The sequence below is a fragment of the Helianthus annuus genome, chromosome 9 (genome assembly GCF_002127325.2).
Source record: "Helianthus annuus cultivar XRQ/B chromosome 9, HanXRQr2.0-SUNRISE, whole genome shotgun sequence".
Classification (NCBI taxonomy): domain Eukaryota; kingdom Viridiplantae; phylum Streptophyta; class Magnoliopsida; order Asterales; family Asteraceae; genus Helianthus; species Helianthus annuus.
Window position 1 is genome coordinate 147012003 of NC_035441.2, and position 10465 is coordinate 147022467.

At 34.6% G+C, this 10465-nt stretch overlaps 1 long non-coding RNA gene across 1 annotated transcript; it reads left to right on the forward strand.

Moving 5' to 3' along the window:
- The first annotated feature begins 1690 nt into the window (after positions 1-1690).
- Positions 1691-10238, forward strand: LOC110875028. The gene is made up of 3 exons (XR_002556451.2): positions 1691-1959; positions 2827-2915; positions 10010-10238. It is a non-coding gene; the product is annotated as an uncharacterized LOC110875028 (long non-coding RNA).
- Positions 10239-10465: the final 227 nt, after the last annotated feature.

Genomic DNA, 10465 nt, shown 5'->3' on the forward strand with positions numbered 1-10465 from the left:
GTGAGACGGATTCAAGGAATGAAAGATACGAATGCAATGCTTGAATCCGCGAGACGGATTCAAGGAATGAAAGATACGGATGCAATGCTTGAATCCGCGAGATGGATTCAAGGAATGAAGGGCATGAATGCAATGTTCAAATCCGCGAAGCGGACTTAAGGTATAAAAAGGTGAAAACTAGTCTACATAATAAGAGTCAATAGTTTGACCATGATTGCGTCAAACAAGTCATATAAGTAAATGTAATGCAAATGAACAAAGGAATGATAAGAAGGAAGATATTCGAATGTGAAGTGATTACATACCAAAAAAATAAATGTTCCTTTAGTGATATGATTCAGTTTATTTGAACTTCTATATATATATATATATATATATATATATGAATATATTATGCAAATGCGTTTCGTACAAGAATGGTCGATAGGACAAATGGGTCATACGGGTCAGATGGCGATTGCCATTTGAACTCGGTAGCTAATGTTTTGATTTTTAAGTTTTATACTCATAGGTAAGCTTGATGAATAGACGCGCAATGTCATTAATCGGAAAGGAACGATTATCGTAAGGTATGGATAACGAATCAATGGAGTTCACTTCCGCCAGGTACGTATAAAAAGGGTTGTAACTGTAGCATAAGGTTATGACTCGACTAGAGAGGGATGCGTCAGAGTAGAATATGTATATACAAACCGTAATGAAAAATGTGAAGTGAACTTCTAAATGTTCGTAATGATCGTCGGGTGGTATTGAACCTGAATGCACATAACTGTGGAAATTCTGATAGAATATAAGAGACGGCAAGTATCGTTAAGAAATGCTAACTTTGATGCTCGGCTTGTTGGCCATGTTCATTTGAACAAATATTGTAAAAAAGATACGCATGGCATGTATAACAATAGTAACCTTGGAAATAATACTTAGTCTTCGAATTAAGTACGGATAAGTAAGTTGAAGAAGGGTGACTTTGATTTAAATAATAAGTCTTTGAATGATTATAGTATGCATATGATAATGTATTGACCCCCTTTATGAGTTTAAAGGTAATCAAAAGTAATGATAGAAATGGAATGTTTGGATGGCTCGTGGTGAACAACATGAAAGATAGCATATGATGTATGAGCAGTATGAAATTAAACCGATTTATTTTGGTTAGTAAATATATGAATGTAATATGCTTAAATAGGATGTTAGAAACAAGCCATAGACTTAGTTTGTATGATTAATAACTGTATACACTTGGAATAAGTTCGATGAATGAAGCGCTAGTAATGGTATGTGCTAGGAGCTAGCATTATAAAGTGAAGACGACACTAATAAGAGCTCTGGATCAGATTCTGACTTTAATGCGATTATGAAAGTAATTTACTTGATTTGAGAACGGAGGGACAATGCGTACAAAGACGTTTATGAATGAATAAAACTCTTGCCAAGATCTCAAATGCATCCCTGTGGTAGTAAGCATTGTGAATGAAAAGATGAAAAAGTAGGAATAGAACTGGTCTAGTTGGAATGAGAAAGGTTTCGGGGACAAAACCTCTTTTAAGGGGGGTAGACTTGTAACGCCCCAAAAATGAAAACTCAATAAAACAAGTGAGGATAAATAACTGTAATGCCCCAAAATCTAATAGTTGATAAATAAGGCATTTACTAGAATTATGTGTGAAATAACTTAACTAGGGTTAGTTAACCTAGTTTGTTTTTCTATGTTAGTTACAAGAAGGAAATAAATAAATTATCAAAACTACAAGGGTTGAACTTGTACATTTTAATTAAAGTTTGGTTAAGTAGTGGAAGATCACAAACATCAGACATAAGTCTGATGTTGGTGTCGATGCAAGCCAAGGGCCAAGAAGGGTTTCTCATGATGATGAAATGTTGAAGAATTGAAGCAAAATCCAGCCTTAATTCTCTTGCATGTGTAGAGATTCTACATCAAAAAGCTATATGAAACATGTGGTAAGTTGTAATTTCAGATTTTATGATCTTGTATAAAGTGGGTTTATGTTTAATCCATGAAATTGTTTGAAATTACTCATGAATATGTGTTAGAAGCATCAAATAGGACTTGAATTATGAAGGATTTTAAGTAATTTTGATGATTAAAGTTGAAACCACCATTGATAGTGAAGGTAGTAACATGGGTGAATCACCCATGTTCAAATCATGTGTAAATTTGATTGATTATGTTGTATAAGATGAACTCTTGCAAGTTAGGCGAAATATGGTATGAAGCTAGTTTAATGTTTTGGTTGTGTTGATGATTGGAAGTAAGAACTTTGAAGATTAAGCATGAAATAGTTGTACATTTTGCATTAAATGGTGTATGCACACCAAGTGTTTGATGAAATGTCTAAATGACAACAATATGTAAAAATTGTATGCAAATTGTGGGTAAATAAGTATAGAGGGAAATAATAATATATTTGTTATCAAACTAACACGAAATGTGCATTTAAAATAGAAATCATGTGGAAAAAGTTGATTGTTAGTATGATGAACTTGTACTCTATGCATAAAGATATGGCACTCCTAATGCATTTAGTTGATTATGTAGTTGTGATCGAGGGGTGAAAGTGGTGTCATTGTATGATATGTGGATTTTCTAGTAAGGATAATGTTGGGTTCAAGAATAGTACTAAATTAGTTCAACTTGAATGATGTTGTTAGTTTGATGAAATGATTTAGTAAGAAACACGCATTAGAAGGTAGTACCATATGCTAGTTGAAATGTTAATGAAGCCGAATGTGAAATGTAAATTGATATGATCGTTCATATGTATGATTTTGTATGCTAACAAGAATTTGGATGCAACGAAATAAAAGTATAGGGATCATGTCGAGATGGATGGAAGCATAAACGGCTAACGGGTCATGAGGACATGAGGAAACGAGAGCGAATATGGATGCATAAGGTAAGTGATTTCCATAATCACTTCTTGGTTTGTTTAAGTAATATAATGTTTAATTATTAAGTTCATCTGAAGTTGAGGTCAAATCAATAGATTATTTTGATAAATGCATGAACGGGTCGAATAATTCGTAGATGAATAATAAGCTGAACACGTATAAGTTAAGAAATTCCTTAACTCGGATGTTGGATTTCAAGTTCACATGATAGAAGGTTAATTTACAATCATGTAGGAAGAAACGGGAGGTTAAACGGGTAAACGGTTTGAAAGTTACGCAAGTTTTAGCGTAAACGAACGAAACAAAGACACAGGTGACGTAATTTACGCCCCAGGGCGGAATTTACGGCCTCCCCTGCATCAGCATCATGTTTGAGGCCGTAAACAGCAAGCAGGTGTAGGTCCCCTTGATGTGTATGGATCTTCACAGAATTGTATATCTAACCTAGAGTGCGGAATCCTCTAGATCAGATTTGTTACAGAAACGAGTAGAAAACTGAATTCACAATCAAACAGGTCTTCTATTGATTATCTAACTTGCAGTTTACAACCAATTCAAGACCTTCACAACCTCACAGCCTATCTTTGTGATATTGCCTTACTCAAAAACGTTTTTCACTCTCTCTCTACGTTTTCTCTCTCTAAAACTCTCTAACCAATAAAACCCTAATCACAAAAACACGTTTATATACCACATGTTTGTGAACTGGGCTTCCTACTGGGCTAGGCCATTTTCCAAGCCCATTACAATAATAAACTCACTAACCAATAAGCTAAGCCCAATACAAAATATCCAAAGACTAAATAATCAAACTATTAAGCTGTTGTCACATAATATGCACCAACAGACTCCCCCTTGACAATAGCTTCATAGTGTAACTTTGTCTTCAAACATCTTGTGTTCTTTTGGTCTTTGGATAGCGTCAGCTACACTGTTTCTGACATCAACAGACTCCCCCTTAGCTGATGCTTCCAATCTCCAAAACTTTCATTCTTTGTAGATCAGTTAGCTAGCAATCCTTGGTTAAGCAAGTATCTCCAAACTCTTCCATATCTCTTCATCTTTCTGCAATGTAGTAGAAGGATCCTACCATGCATCTTCACACATCTTCACTTCACTCTCAATCTGCACTTTACTTGTATTCTGCACTTCATTTTGATAACTGCATCAATCTGTTTAGCAACACAAGCAAGTATCTCGAAAAACCATTAGTCTTTTTCACATTTAAAGATAAACCAATATTTTATCTTAGTTTGCAAAAACAACTACCTGTCAGTTCAAAATGGAAGTCTTTTTTTTTTAAAAGAAATATTTTTGGTATTTTTGATTTTTTAAGAAAGCAGAAAGCAGTAAACTATTTACAAAAGCAATAAACACTCTATTTCTGTGAGAATTACCGGTAAGAAGATCATATCAGCACAATCAAACTGTTTCACACAATTATATTATTCTTTATTTAATGTTTTAGTGAAAAGTAGTTCAAGACGATTACAAGTATGTTTGTCCACTTAAACAAAATGCATGAACATTTCAAGTACCATTACCATATGATACGTTAAGGTAATTTTATTTTCTGATATACTAGTGTGTCCCACTTCAGGATATACCCCCGCGATCAATGTATGCACAAAGATTCATCGTAGTAGGTGAGTATACTGAGGTCATCCTTTAAGATATCCTGACTGTGTCTAGTTCTGCATATAAACTGTTTTATCATGTTTTAATTGCTTAACTATGAACACCCAAATAAATACTAATCAAATCCTGGAAATATAAACAGCACACTCTATCATGCAAGTATCTTCCCTACCACATATTTCATAAGTCCAATCCAGATTTCTGAAATCTTAACTGGGAATAGGTTGAGAAGAGAACATAATAGATCTTTAGGAGAGATGGTATAATATACAGATCAAATGAGTTTTACTCAGTTTGATATAGGTTTCTTGGGTTTCTTTTGGGCACTAGAGGGCCTCTTTCGGGTGTATTAGATCTATAGCGCGACAACGTACAGCTAGGTCAGCATGTATCTGGATGCAGCAGAAGCTGTCGTTGCCTAGCACCTCCAGGTCAGCATATATCTGGATGCAGCAGAGGAGGTACACGACTTTTTTTAGAGAAGATTTCAGAATCAAATCAAAATTGTGTGTATCGGGACACATACAGACATTCAAATAGAAATGAGCTAATTCCAAGTGACTTTCTTTCCTGAGGTCATGTACAATTTTAGTTCTGAACAGACAGACAGCCAAGATATCCCTAGATGAAATAACAGTATAAGGACCCAAAACTTCAGATTTTAGCAATCTATCAACGCAAGAATTAAGGTCAATAAACCATACACCACTGATGTGTTCCCCACTCATATTCAGTTCATTTATGTTTATATCACATTTGTAAGTTGATTATTTCATGCTTTTGCCTACTGGTACATCGTATGATGAAGCTGCTATCACACTTAAGCAATTTAGGTTCAATTTCAGTGTGACAGTCTAACTTGCTGATGTACTATCATTTCTCCTTTTTCACACAGTGATAACTCATTTTTGATTTTCTATTTTTTATGTTTTTGATTTTTTAATGTTTTTGTATTTTTGATTTTTAAAATTTATAACTTACTCCCCCTAAACACACGCACTAACTAAACTCTTTTTGGCTTAGGGCGATTTCTCCCCCTAATTTTTTGTTTTTATGGAGTAAGTTTTAAAAACACAAATTTACAAAACACAAACAGACTCCCACTTCAATCTAACAATAAGTTTTTCACTTTTGAAATTTAGAAAAATCATATCCATCACTGATGTAAATAGTTCGTTACCCATGTTAACCGACTATTCACCTCAGACGCTTTACAGGAACAACCACTGTTGAACACATCAACAGTCCTTCTTGGTCATCCTGCACATTCTCAACAACTCAGTTAGACTTAACAACCCAAACCTGACCGGTTTTGGGTCGACCATGTAAATCCACATAAGATGCTTCTAACCAATATCCATCACACCTTACCGGTGTCTTGGATGTATTCCCTGTTGTTGAACAAGATTTATAATTTCCACTAGGTCTTCGATCACGTGAGTTCCAATAAAATCTCGGATTTTCCGACCTTTGAAAATTATTATCTTGATACCTTCTTCGCCCATTATTATACCATGAATTTTGAAAAAAATTTGGATGTTGTCGAACATTTGAGTTACTAAAACCCCTATGTTCGTTTCTTCTTTGAAAAATTCGATTACCAAAAGTCTGGTATCGATTTTGATATCCAAAATATATATTTTGATTTTGAAGCCGATTTGATTTACCATTAAAATGACTAAATTGTGTAGAAAAACTTCTTGGTCTATCAAATCGTCTTGCTGTTGAAGTTTTAGATTGAAATCTTGGTTGATTACTTTGACAATGTGGTTGCACATTATTATTTAAACCAACCCTATTCCCATCTTTAACTTCATCAACTTTTTGCTTATTTTTCTTCAAAGGACAACAACTCGCCACATGTCCTTTAGTGTGACATTTAAAACAAGATTTTGTCTTATAATTTCTCTTTTTCTGAAATATCTTTTTAAATGTTTTCTTCTTTTCGTCTTCAGTATCCTCATCCGATTTATGAGGTGTACTGTCAGACTTAACAGATTCTTTCAAAGTTTCTGGACTACTTGGCAAGTCCACAGCTATCGGATCCACTACAGTTGGTGTAGTAGGCACAAAATCAATTAACTCATTTTCATCAGAAAAAAAAAGAGTAGTCTTGATTTTCAGAAGATGAGGCTTTACTAAACCCCAAACCCTTTTTATCATTACTCTTTTTCAAACTTGCTTGAATTTGAGTCCGAACTAATGAAGAGTTTCCAAACTTGTCTAACTTTCCTTTAAGTTCAACAATTTGGTCTTGTGCAATGGCCAATTCCCTGCACTTATCAGAAAATTCATTAGTTTTATCTTTCACAGTTTCACGAGCCAAATCAATGATCTGTAACAGTTCATTAACTTTGCTTGTTAAACTGCTAATTTCCTGTTCATTTGATTTGAGTTTATCTAAACAATTTGACTCTCGTTTAATCAAAAGAACATTTGACTCATTTAATTTTTGCAATTCAGCTAACTGAATTTTGTTTTGCTCCGATAGTCTGTCAACTTTACCCTGTAGTTCAGTGCAATTATGACACGTATGACTTACAGATTCTGATGATACCTTCACCTCTGCTCTAAGTTCATTCACACCATTCATGCACTTTGAAACTTCTGCAGCCTTCTTCTCAACAGCTTTCTTCTTCTCTTCTACCACAACATCTGCATTTCCCTGATATCGCTTTTCTAATGCATCCCACATATCCTTTGAATTAGTGTACTTCGTAAAGGTATGCTTGATGCCATCAGGTAAGGACATTCTTATTGCAGCTAAAGCTTTCTTCTCAGCATCAACCACCTGTCTCTCAGATTCATCCATCTTGTCATAAGAAATAACCTTAACTCTTCCTTCAGCACGTCGTGTAGGAGCAACATATCCATCTATCATACAATACCACATTCTGGTATCTTCACCCTTCACAAACGATTCAAACTCTTCCTTCCAGACAGCATATTCTTTAACATTTGTAAGCTTTGGCCAATTTTTAACTTTCTCACCAACATTGTCCACTTTAACCATCTTTAAACACGTTTTACCGTAACCGTACTAATAAAACCGTACAATATTTTTCCGAAAACTGTTTTTACCAAATTATACCGTTAGAATCGTCTCGAAAAAACGAATCTAATGATATATAATGTCGAAAACCAAATTCGGGATTTTCCAGAGGTTTTTTTTTTGTCCTAAAAATCAACCGAGTCCAACCGTGCAAACGGTTTGTCGAGATGAGCTACGGATCACTTTCTATTTTCAAAACCGTTAAATCCTCTATACGTATCTAAATAAATACTCCACCTTTTAATTTTGCTGGCAAACCAACTTAATTTCACCGGGTGACGCTAATTATGCTGCCAAGCCAAGTTAAGTATGCTGATAGAGTAATTATAATTTTGCTGGTAGAGTAGATATAATTATGCTGACTTTTTAAATTCGCTGGAACAAATTCGCTGGGTAATTCCTCTGATCACTTAAATTCGCTGGGTAATTCCTCTGATCACTTAAATTCGCTGGGTAATTATGCTAGCTGATCAAATTCGCTGGTAAATAATTTCGCTAGCACGACGTCTAGTAACTTCGCCGATCACGTAATAATGTCGCTGAGGACAATTAAAACGGTCACCAAAGTCACCTTTGGATTTAATTTCACCGGTCACCGAAGTTAAATTCGCTGGATCAGATAATTGGGAAATTTTAATTTCACCGGTCACCGAGGTTAAATTTGCTGGATCAGATAATTCCTCTGATTTGTCAGCGGAATTGTTAATTTTGCTAGAAAATTTTGGAAACTCAATATGTTTGAGATTTCTAAAGATTTTCAAGATTCTTTTAACAATTTCCTGCAAAATCAAACAACCAAAAATCAGTAAAATTTTGATAAAAATATGAAGAACACAATGAAGAACACGAAGAACACGAAGAACAAATCTTCAAATCTTCAAGTTTTTCTTCAAATCTTCAAGTTTTTCTTCAAAATCTTCAAGTTTTTCCAGCCAAAATCCTTCAAACAATCAACCAAACCTGCAACCAAAAACACTTAAACAGCAAAATTAAATACGCAAATAGATCAAACAGACCAAAATTTTTCAAAAATCCCAAGAACACAACAAAAATTACGATTTTTTTTTCAACCACAATTTAAATCCCTAGTTTTCTGCAATAGCCAATTCTGAACCGAGCCTTCAAGAGCCTAATGCTCTGATACCAATTGTAGGTCCCCTTGATGTGTATGGATCTTCACAGAATTGTATATCTAACCTAGAGTGCGGAATCCTCTAGATCAGATTTGTTACAGAAACGAGAAGAAAACTGAATTCACAATCAAACAGGTCTTCTATTGATTATCCAACTTGCAGTTTACAACCAATTCAAGACCTTCACAACCTCACAGCCTATCTTTGTGATATTGCCTTACTCAAAAACGTTTTTCACTCTCTCTCTACGTTTTCTCTCTCCAACACTCTCAAACCAATAAAACCCTAATCACAAAAACACGTTTATATACCACATGTTTGTGAACCGGGCTTCCTACTGGGCTAGGCCATTTTCCAAGCCCATTACAATAATAAACTCACTAACCAATAAGCTAAGCCCAATACAAAATATCCAAAGACTAAATAATCAAACTATTAAGCTGTTGTCACATAATATGCACCAACAGCAGGCCGTATTTTAGGCCGTATTTTCCTGGGTAGGCCGTAATTTACGTCCCCTGGGGGTTTGGACGGTTTCCTTTTATAAGATTTTGACCGAATGGGTTATACATGCGAACGGATGGAACTCGTTTATAAGTAAGTCTATTATCGGATGGTCATATGCATGACTAGGGAGGTGTGTTAATTTAAGTTAAGTGAATAGGATGGTATGTAGGTATGAATAATTGGAGTCATGGTGAGTTTAAGTCGTATAAACAAGTATGCGTGATGTGTATAGAAGATATATATATATATACATATATATATATATATATATATATATATATATATATATATATATATATGTATGTATGTACATAATTATGCGAAAGGCGTACATAGTGTTGTAGTTAAATAGATGCATATAAATGGTTTGCGACCTTTTTATGAAGATGTAGTACTTGAATATGTGGAGATTACGGGTTTGCTAACCAAGTTATTATTGAGTATGTTTGAAAGTGCAGGTTTATGAATGTCGGACTTTCGAAGTGTTGATATAGTAATGAAATGACTGAGTGTTGGAAGGATAATCGGGTTGAAGTAACTTAAGCGGTTAGAATATGCTATGGACGATTTAGTTTATACAATATTTTATGTTTGGTCGTCACCACCTACTAACGGGTTAGTTGTATGAGAATATATGTCATACCCATTAAATTGGCTAATCGAATGCGTAAGAGAAATGAGAGTACGTACATGAATGGAATTAAAATGACGGTTTTATAAGCAAACAAGTATAACGACTAACTTTTTAAAGCTTTGTTGTTGAATGTAGGTAAATCCTCAATTTTGGTGACTTGGAGAATCGGAGCGAGCGTGAGTTCATGTTATGCCATACCAAACGCTTCCGCTTGCTTGTTCAAATGTTTTTGATCCAAAATTTGTTGTATTGGTTTTTTTAGTAGTATCTTGTTGAACGAATTGTAGAATTGTATCTAGTTTGTTTATGTTTAAAACAGGGGTATGCTCGTTTTATGGACGGGTCATGCCCGATTTTTGTTAAATTATAGTATGATAATACCACATTTAGGAAGATGAAATTTTGGGCGTAACAATTTTGCGCAAGTGAATGTGACCCATACGTCTGTGCCAAGAGATTGAGTCTTTTTCTGTGGCTTTTGAACCGAAACATGTTGCTTGTGCAGATTTAGTGATAGCTTGGCTCATATCAAGGACATACAAGTCATTTATCCTTGGAGCAGACAAGAGAATCCATTCTTTTGGAATTTTG